This window comes from Oncorhynchus mykiss, chromosome 5 (assembly GCF_057628025.1).
Source record: "Oncorhynchus mykiss isolate SJ-2025 chromosome 5, ASM5762802v1, whole genome shotgun sequence".
NCBI lineage: Eukaryota > Metazoa > Chordata > Actinopteri > Salmoniformes > Salmonidae > Oncorhynchus > Oncorhynchus mykiss.
In genome coordinates this window covers 77,306,420-77,319,436 of record NC_143026.1, presented here as the reverse complement: position 1 = coordinate 77,319,436, position 13,017 = coordinate 77,306,420, and the positions used below count along the sequence as shown (strand labels likewise).

General features: G+C 44.5%; 1 long non-coding RNA gene across 1 annotated transcript in view; it reads left to right on the top strand.

The window, feature by feature from the left end:
* LOC149983584 (uncharacterized) overlaps positions 1–8,719 on the top strand; it is a 473,580-nt gene extending 464,861 nt beyond the window's left edge. The window contains exon 3 of the long non-coding RNA XR_016496321.1: positions 8,279–8,719. This is a non-coding gene — a long non-coding RNA (uncharacterized LOC149983584). The remainder of the gene's footprint in view (positions 1–8,278) is intronic.
* Positions 8,720–13,017: the final 4,298 nt, after the last annotated feature.

Below are 13,017 nucleotides of genomic sequence, written 5' to 3'. Positions count from 1 at the left end.
ACAATCATTTTGAGCGAGGATGGAAGCCCCTCACAAACGTGTCAAAGATCTGATGACGAAGCCAAAAATGTACGTTTGTATTTCATTCTTCAATTCACTTGCCATCAAATGGATTTTTCACTGCAGTTTTCTTTTTACAGCTAATGAAGAAAAAGCCTGGTGGAGAGGTTATCATCAAGGAATACTCCAAAACTAAAAGCCTGACTGACCGCACACAGACGAAAAATTATCAATATTCTTGTTTCGGCGATGACAGAGACTGACTGGTAAGTTTCAAGGAAAGAATCATAATGAAAATTGTTGAGCATTACTTTCTCCCATATCTGCTGAATGTTAAAAATGACTTCTGTATCAATATCTCAGTCACATAATTGGTTAGACCACTGCTGACTATCCACTGCTATTGGTAGAAGATTTATCATGTATCAAACTCGATGGGCATGATACTGATTCAAAAATCTCTCCTGATATTTAGCTGACTGGGGACCAATACTGCTTGTGAAGATTCTGATTGACGCCTAAACAAAACATTATATTCTTGTCAGGACATCACCACCTCGCAGAGTGAGAGAAATGTTTGCCCAAGGCATCGTTTCCTTGTTCCTTACCTGAAGGATCCCTACACCGCAAATGGATATGTAAGTACACATTACAACTGATAAAAGGCATCTGCTTTTAAGTCGTCTGATATGGTATCTGAGCAAATGGGACTTGGTTATTTGATTTTTTTTTCAAGATTAGTAACCATGTTCATTTTCTTAAGGAACATTGTTACGACCCTAATAGTGGAGAAGGGTACCTCTCGTATAGAATCAAAACCGTTCAGAGGAATATGGCTTCATCTGAGAAACGGCCCACTCAACTATACTCTGAAGGGCCAATTGCTGAGAGGGAGTCCAGTCCATCCACTTTGGTTACCCTGAGTGAAGACCAGTGCAGAGAGGCTATTTCTCTTATGAAGCATTCTTATGATGAAGAAACAGTCAAACAGAAGATGAAATTGACATTTGAGTGCAGGAAGAAGATGGCCCATGACCCAAGTAAATACTCCACCATCCTAAACAAATTTCCACACTTTCTGGATGAAAAGGGCTTGGTAAGACTTTTTTTAAACAGTTTTATGTTGTATAAATGTTGTTTTATGTTTTATGTTGTTTAATCTCTAGATGCCAATTCAGGTTGGCCAGTAATGTGTAGGCTGGTGATTTTACTCAAACTCTGTTTTGGAGGTTAAAGTAGAATGTTTTGTGAGAAAGAAATTGCCAAGAATCTGAAGATCTCGTACAATGCCGTGTATTACTCCCTTCACAGAACAGAGCAAACTGGCTCTAACCAGAAACCCATTTACATGGGGGAAAAGTAAATAAATTAACACTGAAAAGAGTAAACACATTTTTACTCTAACAGGAGTCACTCTAGATCAACACTAGTGAGTGTCACTATAACACCCAAAGTGTTGATTACCTCTTAATGTCAAATTTGATCAACAGCTACCTGAATAGCACAATGAACTTCGATGTGTACTGTCTGTGACCTTTTTATCAGACAATGGATGAGAGAACTATACTGATTTCTGCCACTTTGAGAGGTACAATATGTGACTGAGGTATTATTCATGCCCGAAAGAATAAAACCCCAATATGCAACAGTATTTTAATAAACTAGGCTTTAAACACAGAGCAACTTTGTCAGGTTAAGAGTTAAAGAACACATCCCCAGGCAGAGGGGACCTCCCAACCTCTCACACATAATGAACACCTATAGCCTTTAATTAGGGATCCATTAGGGCTTAACACAGGACCCAGCACCTCTTGTCCGTAAGTTTTTTTTTACTGTTCATATCCACCTGTGGGATGGGAGGTAGGTGAGGTGTGGTGTGGTGACTCTGCAGGTGAGAGGAGAGGCCAGGCTGAGACCTATAGGCTGTATGAGAGCGAGTAAAGGAGGGAGCATGTAGAGAGGAGGGAGCATGTAGAGACGGCCCTGAACACAACGAGGTTGGCATGAATTAACCTACCTTATCACAAAAGAGTGGGAAAACTGTGCATGTGGTGCACAGAGCAGAGCAGACTAGTGTTTTCTCACGTTGCCCTGGAAACAGGTTCCCTCTACTACTCAGCGAGGAATCAATTATTAATCGCATGTCCCGCTCCCCGCTTTACATAGTCGTTCAAAAACAGCATTTGTTTGGTTGGCATGGAAATGCATAAGGGAATTCCAATTCAAACCGTGGGGTCTGTCTCACTTTACCATGCAGTCAGAATGTGTATTCCCTATTTCAGTGCTGCTTTATTAGGCAGTAAATGTTACTAAATACACATTAGCAAAATTCAAACGCGATCTGTAGAATTGCAGATCATTTGGTATGATTAATTCAACGGGAGTGTGTGTGTATTTGTGTGTTCGTATGCCTTTTTTGTTTGTTTGTTTGTTTGTTTGTTTGTTTGTTTGTTTGTTTGTTTGTTGTGTGTGTGTGTGTGTGTGTGTGTGTGTGTGTGTGTGTGTGTGTGTGTGTGTGTGTGTGTGTGTGTGTGTGTGTGTGTGAAGGTTACAAACGGTAAAATCAATGACAGTGTTGATCCAAACAGCGTTATGCAGGGCTGCAGGGGACTATACGTTTATAGTGTATCCCTTTCCACACCAGCCTAACACCAAAATCAATTAATGAAACGGGTTAAACAAGCAAAAAGTAATTGTCTGGTTCCTCAGAGAGCTCTTAACCATCTGTAGGATCATGCTTCTACAAACACAATCAGTAAACTTTCGCTCAGCACACAGCGCAAAACGGCCGCGGTAATCCTTAATCACGTGAGGAGTGATTATTAATTTGCCAAGTCAGTCAGAAACTCACAGGTGTGTCTTTAAGTCAGGCTTCTGGACTGGCGGGGGCAGATAAAGGCAATGTATCAACTAGTCAATTACAGGACCACTATAAAGAGGACTTAGCAGTTAGATGAGCACAGTCACTGGCTGTTTCGGATGGGACTCTGTCATTCTTGGCTCATTCGGCAGTGTTTTCCCATGCAATGTTTCAACAGTTTTGTTCCGGCATGAGAATGTGTTGTATTTAGTCAACCTTCATGGTACTTTGTAAAGAATAAAAAAAGACAATTATAAATAAAACTGACGCATTGAATGTTCCATGCTTCCTTCATTGAAAGTAGAGTTACACAGCTTGTGATTCAGACAAATAAGACACCAAGATAAAGGGAAATGTCTAATCCTCCTCTGACATTTAATGTGACAGACAGTCAAAAGCAGCCCATGCATGATGAGCAGTACTCGATAGGTTATGACTCTTGGGGTATATACAAACGTAGGATCTTAATTTGATCACAATGTTGCAAGATAACTTACCTGAAAAGCAGACTTAATTTTCAGACTTGATTTTCCAATGCTAAAAATATATCGACCCAAACAAAGATTTCTATGAATTATAATCCACATATAATAGTTTACATTTCCTGTTGCTGCAGGACTATTTTCCTGCAGTAGCAAGCTGGAGAGCATATTGGAGGTTGATTGAACAGCTATTATTGATTGGTATCCCTGCCAACATGTACAGTTGAAGTTATACACTTAGGTTGGAGTCATTAAAACTAGTTTTTCAACAACCACAAATTTCTTGTGAAAGAACTATAGTTCTGGCAAGTCGGTTAGGACATCTACTTTGTGACACAAGTAATTTTGCCAACTATTATTTACAAACAGATTATTTCACTTATAATCCACTGTATCACAATTCCAGTTGGTCAGAAGTTTACATACACTAAGTTGACTGTGCCTTTAAACAACTTGGAAAGTTCAAAAAAATGATGTCATGGCTTTAGAAGCTTCTGATAGGCTAATTGACATAATTTGAGACAATAGAAGGTGTACCTGTGAATGTATGTCAAGGCCTACCTTCAACCTCAGTGCCTCTTGGTTGACATCATGGGAAAATTAAAGACCAAGACCTCAGAAAAACAATTGTAGACCTACTCAAGTCTGATTCATCCTCTGGAGCAATTTCCAAACGCCTGAAGGTACCTCGTTCATCTGTACAAATAATAGTACGCAAGTATAAACACCATAGGACCACGCAGCCGTCATACCGCTCGTGTTCTGTCTCTAAGAGATGAATGTACTTTGGTGCGAAAAGTGCAAATCAATCCCAGAAGAACAGCAAAGGACCTTGTGAAGATGTTGGAGGAAACAGGTAAAAAAGTATCTATATCCACAGTGAAAGGAGTCCTATATCGACACAACCTAAAAGGCCCAGCAAGGAAGATGCCACTGCTCCAAAACCAACCTATAAAAGCCAGACTACGGTTTGCAACTGCACATGGGGACAAAGATCGTACTATTTGGAGAAATGTCCTCTAGACTGATGGCCATAATGACCATCGTTATGTTTGGAGGAAAAAGGGGGAGGCTTGCAAGCCGAAGAACACCATCCCAACTGTGAAGCACGGGGGTGGCAGCATCATGTTGTGGGGGTGCTTTGCTGCAGGAGGGACTGGTGGACTTCACAAAATAGACGGCATCATGAGGGAGGAAAATTATGTGGATATATTGAAGCAACATCTCAAGACATCAGTCAGGAAGTTAAAGCTTGGTCGCAAATGGGTCTTCCAAATGGTCAATGACTCCAAGCATACTTCCAAAGTTGTGGCAACATGGCTTAAGTGTCACAAATATTACCGAAGGTGGCTCCCCTTCTTGTTCGGGTGGAGCTCGGCGGTCGTCGTCGCCGGTCTACTAGCTGCCACCGATCCTTTGTTCCGTGTTCGTTTGTTTTTGTCTAATTGGTTTCACCTGTTCATTGTTTGGTTGTTAGGGTGGGGTTATTTAAGTTCGTTTAGCCCGCTTCTGTTTGTGCTGGCTTGTTCTTCTGTATTTTGTGAGAGGTGTAAGTGTTTTGTTGGGTTTTCTCGCTGTCCTGGTATTTCACATAAGGATACTATTTTGTTTTATAGTTACGCCTGTGTTGGGTATACTATTTTGTTCCTGTGATTTTTTTGGACATTAAAGCGTGTTTTTTCCCACATCCTTTGCTCTCTGCGCCTGACTCCACACCCATTCACTCATTGAGCGTTACAGAAGCCCGCACCATATTAAGCAGTCAGCAGGAGCAGCGACCACCCCTCTCCCCACGATGGAGGAGAGAGTCCTTCATCACACGGCCATCCTCCATCGGATCAGCGATGGATCAAATGATGGAGAGGATGGACCGTTGGGAAAGGAGTGGTCTCCCTACTACCCCACCTACCCACCCACCAGCACCTCTACCATCTCCCCCAGCGGGATCTGGTACCAGCGCTCTGCGCATTACGCCTCCGAGGGAGTACGATGGAGCGGCGGCGGGGTGCCAGGGATTTCTGCTACAACTAGATCTCTACCTGGCCACCGTTCGGCCGGCTCCCTCGGACGAGGAGAGCGTGAGTGTCCTCGTCTCTTGCCTTACGGGTAGAGCCCTGGAGGGGGCCAATGCTGTTAGTTCCACCTCCTGACCCGCCTGCTCCTATCCCGATGGAGCTAGGAGGGGCCGCATCTAGGGAGATCGGATGAGGAGGCTCCTCCTGTACCAGTTGTGTCCGGAGAGGGCACACTTCAGGTCGGTGCTGGAGGAGTTCATCTGGGAGTCGAGAGGGCAGGCAGAACACTCCTCGGTTACCCCAGGTGAGTCAGCACCACACTCTCACAGAGTTTCCTGTTGGTCACATGTTTTAATTAATTTGTTTCCTTAAATTGTTTCTCTCTCCCCAGCATAAGACGCTAGTCGATTCAGGCGCAGCTGGGAACTTTATAGATCGCGGATCCGTTAGTTAAGGTAGACCCCCCTTTTCCCGTGCACTCTTTAGATAGTCGACCGTTAGGGTCAGGGCTGGTCAGCGAGGCCACAATTCCTTTGGAGATGATTACGCAGGGGAATCATAAGGAGCGGATTAGTCTGTTCCTTATCAATTCACCTGCGTTTCCGGTGGTGCTGGGGATTCCCTGGCTGGCTATTCACAATCCAATGATTTTGTGGAAACAGGGAACTCTCCAGGGGTGGTCTGATGAGTGTTCAGGCAGGTGTGTAGGAGTTTCCATCGGTGCGACAACGGTGGAGAGTCCAGACCAGGTTTCCACCGTGCACATTCCCGCTGAGTATGCCGATTTGGCTATCGCTTTCAGTAAAAAGAAAGTGACCCAATTACCAACCCATCGACAGGGGGATTGCGTGATAAACCTCCAGGTAAACGCTGCACTTCCCAGGAGTCATGTGTATCCTTTATCCCAGGAGGAGACGTTGGCTATGGAGACATGTGTCACGGAAGCTCTGGGACAGGGGTACATTCGGCCGTCCATGTCACCCGTCTCCTCGAGTTTCTTTTTTGTGAAGAGAAAGGATGGTGGTTTGCGTCCGTGTATTGATTATCGAGGTCCCAATTCCATCACGGTGGGTTTTAGTTACCCACTACCTCTCATCGCTACGGCAGTGGAATCATTTCACGGAGCGCAGTTCTTCACGAAACTGGATCTCAGGAGCGCGTATAATCTGGTGCGTATTCGGGAGGCAGATGAGTGGAAAACCGCATTTAGTACCACATCTGGCCATTATGAGTACCTCGTCATGCCGTACGGGTTAAAGAATGCTCCAGCTTTCTTTCAATCCTTCGTTGACGAGATTCTCAGAGACCTGCATGGACAGGGTGTGGTGGTGTATATTGAAGATATTTTGATCTACTCCGCTACACGCACCGCGCATGTGTCTCTGGTGCGCAAGGTTCTTGGGCGACTGCTGGAGCATGACCTGTACGTGAAGGCGGAGGAATGTGAGTTTTCCAAACGAGCCGTTTCCTTCCTAGGTTATCGCATTTCCAGCTCGGGGGTGGTAATGGAGGGTGACCGCGTCAAGGCCGTGCGTAATTGGCCGACTCCGACCACGGTAAAGGAGGTGCAGCGGTTCTTAGGGTTTGCCAATTACTACCGGAGGTTTATCCGGGGTTTTGTTCAGGTTGCAGCTCCTATTACCTCACTGCTGAAGGGGGGGGCGGTGTGTTTGCAGTGGTCAGCAGAGGCGGACAGAGCTTTCCGTAGGTTGAAGGCGCTGTTCACTGAGGCGCCGGTGTTGGCACATCCGGACCCTTCTTTGGCATTCATAGTAGAGGTGGACGCATCCGAGGCTGGGGTTGGAGCGGTGCTCTCACAGCGCTCGGGTGCACCACCGAAGCTCCACCCCTGTGTTTTTTTTTCAAAGAAGCTTGGGCCAGCGGAGCGAAATTATGATGTGGGGGAGGGGGAGTTGTTGGCTATGGTTAAGGCCCTGAAGGTGTGGAGACACTGGCTTGAGGGGGCTAAGCATCCTTTCCTCATCTGGACTGACCACCGTAACCTAGGAGCATATCTGATCAGCTAGGAGACTGAATCCTCGTCAGGCAAGGTGGGCCATGTATTTCACCAGATTCCTAGGCACCTGCCACGAGGGAAGTTACAACCCCTCCCCGTTCCACAACGGCCGTGGACCCGTCTATCGGTGGATTTTCTTACTGACCTTCCCCCCTCTCAGGGGAACACTACGATCCTGGTCGTTGTGGATCGGTTCTCTAAGTCCTGCCGTCTTATCCCGTTGCCCGGTCTCCCTACGGCCCTGCAGACTGCGGAGGCTCTTTTCACCCATGTCTTCCGGCACTACGGGGTGCCCGAGGATATTGTTTCTGATCGGGGTCCCCAGTTTACCTCCCGAGTGTGGAGGGCATTTATGGAACGTCTGGGGGTCTCGGTCAGCCTGACCTCAGGGTGTCACCCGGAGAGTAATGGGCATGTGGAGAGAGTGAACCAGGAGGTGGGTAGGTTTCTGCAGTCGTATTGCCAGGACCGGCCAGGGGAGTGGGCGAGATACATCCCCTGGGCTGAAATGGCCCAGAATTCACTAAGCCACTCCTCTACCAACATGTCACCGTTTCAGTGCGTGTTGGGGTACCAGCCGGTCCTGGCACCATGGCATCAGAGCCAGACTGAGGCTCCTGCGGTGGAGGAGTGGGTGCAGCGCCGTCCAGGAGTCACTACGTCAGGCGAGTGGGCGGCAGAAGAAGAGCGCTGACCGTCACCGCAGTGAGGCCCCTGTGTTTGCACCGGGGGACAGGGTCTGGCTCTCGACCCGAAACCTGCCCCTCCGCTTGCGCTGCCGGAAGCTGGGTCCGCAGTGTGTAGGGCCATTTAAAGTCCTGAGGAGAATAAATGAGGTTTGTTATCGATTATTACTTCCTTTGTATAATCGCATTAACCCCTCGTTTCATGTGTCTCTCCTCAGGCCGGTGGTAGCTGGTCCCATGCAGGAAGGTGAGGTTCCGGAGGTCCCTCCGCCCCCTCTGGACATCGAGGGGTCCCCGGCGTACACGATACGAGCTATTCTGGACTCAAGACGCCGGGTGAGGGGCCTGCAGTACCTAGTTGACTGGGAGGGGTACGGTCCAGAGGAGAGGTGCTGGGTCCCGGTGGGGGATATTCTGGATCCATCTATGTTGAGAGAGTTCCAAAAAAGTGTGTGTGAGCAAGGAGGCCTACAAACCTGACTCAGTTACACCAGCTCTGTCAGGAGCAATGGGCCAAATTTCACCCAACTTATTGTCGGAAGCTTGTGGAAGGCTACCCAAAATGTTTGACCCAAGTAAAACACTTAGGCAATGCTACCAAATACTAATTGAGTGTATGTAAACATCTGACCCACTGGTAATGTGATGAAATAAATAAAAGCTGAAATAAATAATTCTCTCTAGTATTATTCTGACATTTCACATTCCTAAAATAAAGTGGTGATCCTAACTGACCTGACAGAGAATCTATTTTTAAATGTCAGGAATTGTGAAAAACGTAGTTTAAATGTAGTTGGCTAAGGTGTATGTAAACTTCAGACTTCAACTGTATGTATGATTGACCAGTTATTAAACATGAGTTACCAGAACTCCACTAATGTATCCAAAATGTTTATGTTAAGCCCACTGAGCTAAAGGCTAAGTCAAGATCTGACCGCACGGACCCAACAACATCCACAAAGCCTGCCGATGTTTGTACTTGACGTTTTAAGCTAACAGAGACAGACAACATGCAGAGCACAACCATGAGATTCCATCAGACAGACAGTTGTGTTTACAATAAATAGACAGACAGTTGTTTTTACCATGTCTGAGGCTCAACACATGTTCCAGTGTAGCAGAATGAGGGGATCAGCAATTCCAGAGAATAGAGAGATGGTAAACTGGATGTTGTTGGAGAGGATTTGGGCTGAGGTGGTCAGAGAGAGAGAGAGAGAGAGACAGAGAGAGAGAGACAGACCAGACCGGACCAGAGGGAAGAAAAGTAATAAACAGAGGTAAAAAGAGGACAACGGGATGAACTGCTGAATAAGAGAGTTGGAGCAATAGAACTCTGACTTTGCAGTGCGGCCTCTGACAGAAGCTTTGAGGGGAAAGCAGACTAGGGTTCTGGCTAAAGAGTGTGTGTGTGTGAGATAGAGAGAGAGAGAGCAAGAGAGAGAGAGAGAGAGAGAGAGAACGAGAGAGTGATAGAAAGTTATTAACTGGCGAACTGAAAGGATGGCAGAGATATGGAGGTTGGCAGCTTGGCGGTATAGGCTGCCAACAGGGAGAAAGCGGAGTCTCGCAGGGCACAGCATGAAGCAGTTAAAGCCTGGGATTTAATCAGTCCAGCAATAACACAAGTCCATAAAATGTTATGTAGCCATCTCGCTTTTATAACACCTGAACAGCGTTTTACATTTTTGTGCATTACTCTGGTCAATTAAAATGACCAACACAAAAAGTATAGGCTTCCACCTAGGAAGGACTGATTAACATCATTTCAAATAATTATGTCTAAGTTGTTCCTCTTTTTATCTACCAACGATTAAGCTGAAATAATTCACAAACAGATAATTGTCAAGCAGGGCAGTCAATATCCACTGAGCATTCCTTCTTAGAAGAGGAAGAAATTTCCTCATTTCACGATGGCTCATCCTTCTTGGTTATTATTCTTAGTGTTTGTATTTTAAGATAAATAGCAGAAAATAGGATCATTAAGAAGAAAAACATACTCCTTTGTTCTTGGGACCTTTCTCTTTCTAAGCTGATGCCAATATCTATAGTTGACGCCAATACGTCTATAGGGTGCTTCTCTACTGGGGTGAGTCTTTGTCTTCACCGAGTAGTTGCACCCCCGAGTCAACAAAACCATTCTTGTCAAAATGATGTTTCCAAGTGGGTAATGAAGCATCACTGAGCTGTTGATAGTGCCAACAGAGTTTGGCCTTCAGGTTTTTGTTCACGTTGTCCATATCAACAGTCATATTCATATCCACGCCACGCAACCAATTACTTCACTTGGAAAACATTCAGTTTCACACTTTCTAGTTTGGTCCCGTAGCAATGGTATGTTGACTCATTGTGTGAAGTACTGTGAATGCCACTTCATTCTACAACACACACACACTGTAACAATACTGTATAAGAGTCACAAATGTACTTTTTTGCATGCAGTCCAACAATAAACTCAGTCATGAACTAGTCATATTTAAAAGGGTATGCAGTAGCTCTGAATGGCACTATTGCAGCGTTTGCCTATTGCATCCAAAGTTTAAGCTCATCACCTGAAACCAATTGGTCTCAGAGTAGGGTCAGGTTAAGAGTGTGTGTGTGTGTGTGTGTGTGTGTGTGTGTGTGTGTGTGTGTGTGTGTGTGTGTGTGTGTGTGTGTGTGTGTGTGTGTGTGTGTGTGTGTGTGTGTGTGTGTGTGTGTGTGTGTGTGTGTGTGTGTGTGTGTGTGTGTAAATGAACACTAAGAATAATTGACAAGACTTGAGAATGACGGCATTAACAAGCACCGTCACAGGAATCTTGCCCCTGTATTGGGATGGACATGAGGACTGGAACGGACGTCAAAGCTCAATCTTTAACCAGAGATATTATTTTTTCAAATACTGTAAAACTATATGTTGGAATATTCTTTGTGGCTACCCGATTGGGCAAGTGACATTTTGTCTTGAAGACAACATTAATGTGCTTTGACTCTAGTGTTCTGGTTGTACATATGCAAAAAAGAAACCAAGCCAAGCATCACACCATTCTTCTCAATAAATTTTCTTTCCCATTGATGTCTCATTCACTCAATTCTGAACATTCCCTCCACACACCTGTGCTGAGTGCGCACACAAGCTCCTGTTAGGCTTCCTGAAATAAAGGCCTATTAAAACATATCTAACCGATCCACAAGCTACATTCCTTGCCAAATGATGCCAGTTCTATCACACATTGAAGTAGAAAATTATGTGTTCCAACAACGAGCTCCAGTTTTGGAATAATTGTGTCCTATCAATTTTCCGCTTAAGCTACTTTGCGAACTGCTAGTGCCATTTAGTATTGGTTAGCCTAGGCTATAACCCTGCTAAACATAGACAGGTTCCATACTGAAAACATGCAAAAACATTAGTTTGGTCAAAACAAAGAACATATTTTCATCTGAATCATTAAGCATATGCCTACTCCCCAAACAGATGTCCTGGCAGTAATGCATCAACCTTGCAGTGTTCCATGCGGAATTGTTCATCCATTTAGAACATTCCAAAGAACAAGTATGATACACTAAATCGAACATCTGTATATCGAAAAGAGAGATTTTGGATTGTAACCCTGTAAAAAATTGTCTTTCAACTTGCCAAATTAAGCCATGTTTCAAATGATGACTTTGAGAATAACTGCTCCAGGCACAAGATGTGCATCACTTCACACTGGCACCTTTTTCCTTTGGAAAACTGTTCTGTCATTACATCATGTTTAATAAGGGCTTGGAAAACAAGAGTGTCTTGTCTGCTAAATTAACAAAACTAGGCTATGCCAATATAATATAACCAGTTGATATTATGGTTTTAATCAAAAAAATCTTAAATGGCTCTTGCTTTTTTATTGACTGAATATATGCGGGGCAATTTAGCAATTAGGATTTATTTTCTGTAAATGTTATGGGGAAAAAATAATGCTCATCCCTACCCCTGTATCCCCACCAACAACCCCCACATGACTCCCACAACCCCCACATGACTCCGACTTCCCTCCGAAGGGATGCCAAACATCTCAAATCCATTATGTACTGTATGCTCTCATAGACTTAATTGAAACGGAAAATGTTATGTTCCACTCCGGTGCACTCTTAATAGGCCTGCGCTCAGTGACCAGCCTGGTAAAGCAATTACAAGGCAGAGCTGCCACACTGCATCCACCATGACAACAGAGCTTAGCCAGTGGAGATGCTGCTCAGAGCTACACAGACACACAAAGAGAGAGAGAGAGAGAGAGAGAGAGAGAGAGAGAGAGAGAGAGAGAGAGAGAGAGAGAGAGAGAGAGAGAGAGAGAGAGAGTGAAAGAAAGAAAGAAAGAAAGTGTATTGATGGGGTTCTGAGTGATGGTTTACGACACTCTTTTACGACACCTGTGGTATATGTGTGGCAATGGCGGAATAACATTAAAACTCGTTAACTATGACTGATGGTGCTAGTTGTCCTTGCTCGCTGAAACTAACAAAGTAATACAGAAAGAAAGAAAAAAAGAAAGAAAGAGAGAAAGAAAGAAAGAAAGAAAGGTGTGGAGGAAAGCTCAGAGCAGTTTAGGGGATAAAGGTGAAGAGAGCAGTTATTTTTAGACATTTAGCTAGGTACCTTTATGTTTCACACTGATCTACCAGGATCAGCCAAATTCAGCAGTTGGTCTTGGTCTTTCTTTTTCTTTCTCTCTATTTTCGCCCCCTCCTTGCCACATAACCATTCTACTGCATCCCATCTGTCCATCTGTGTATCATGATTAGATCGATACAACATGAGTGTGTTGAGTTTACCAGTTTAAAATGAGATGGGGAAAATAATTACTTTTTGAGTAAGGTTTAAAACAAACTATGATGCACTTTCAAAACCAAACGGATTTGATATTCAAAGTATAAATGTTTAATGTGTGTCAGCTGGTTGCACTTATGCTGATTTTGCTGGGAAACATTAAAGCATTTAGTGGAC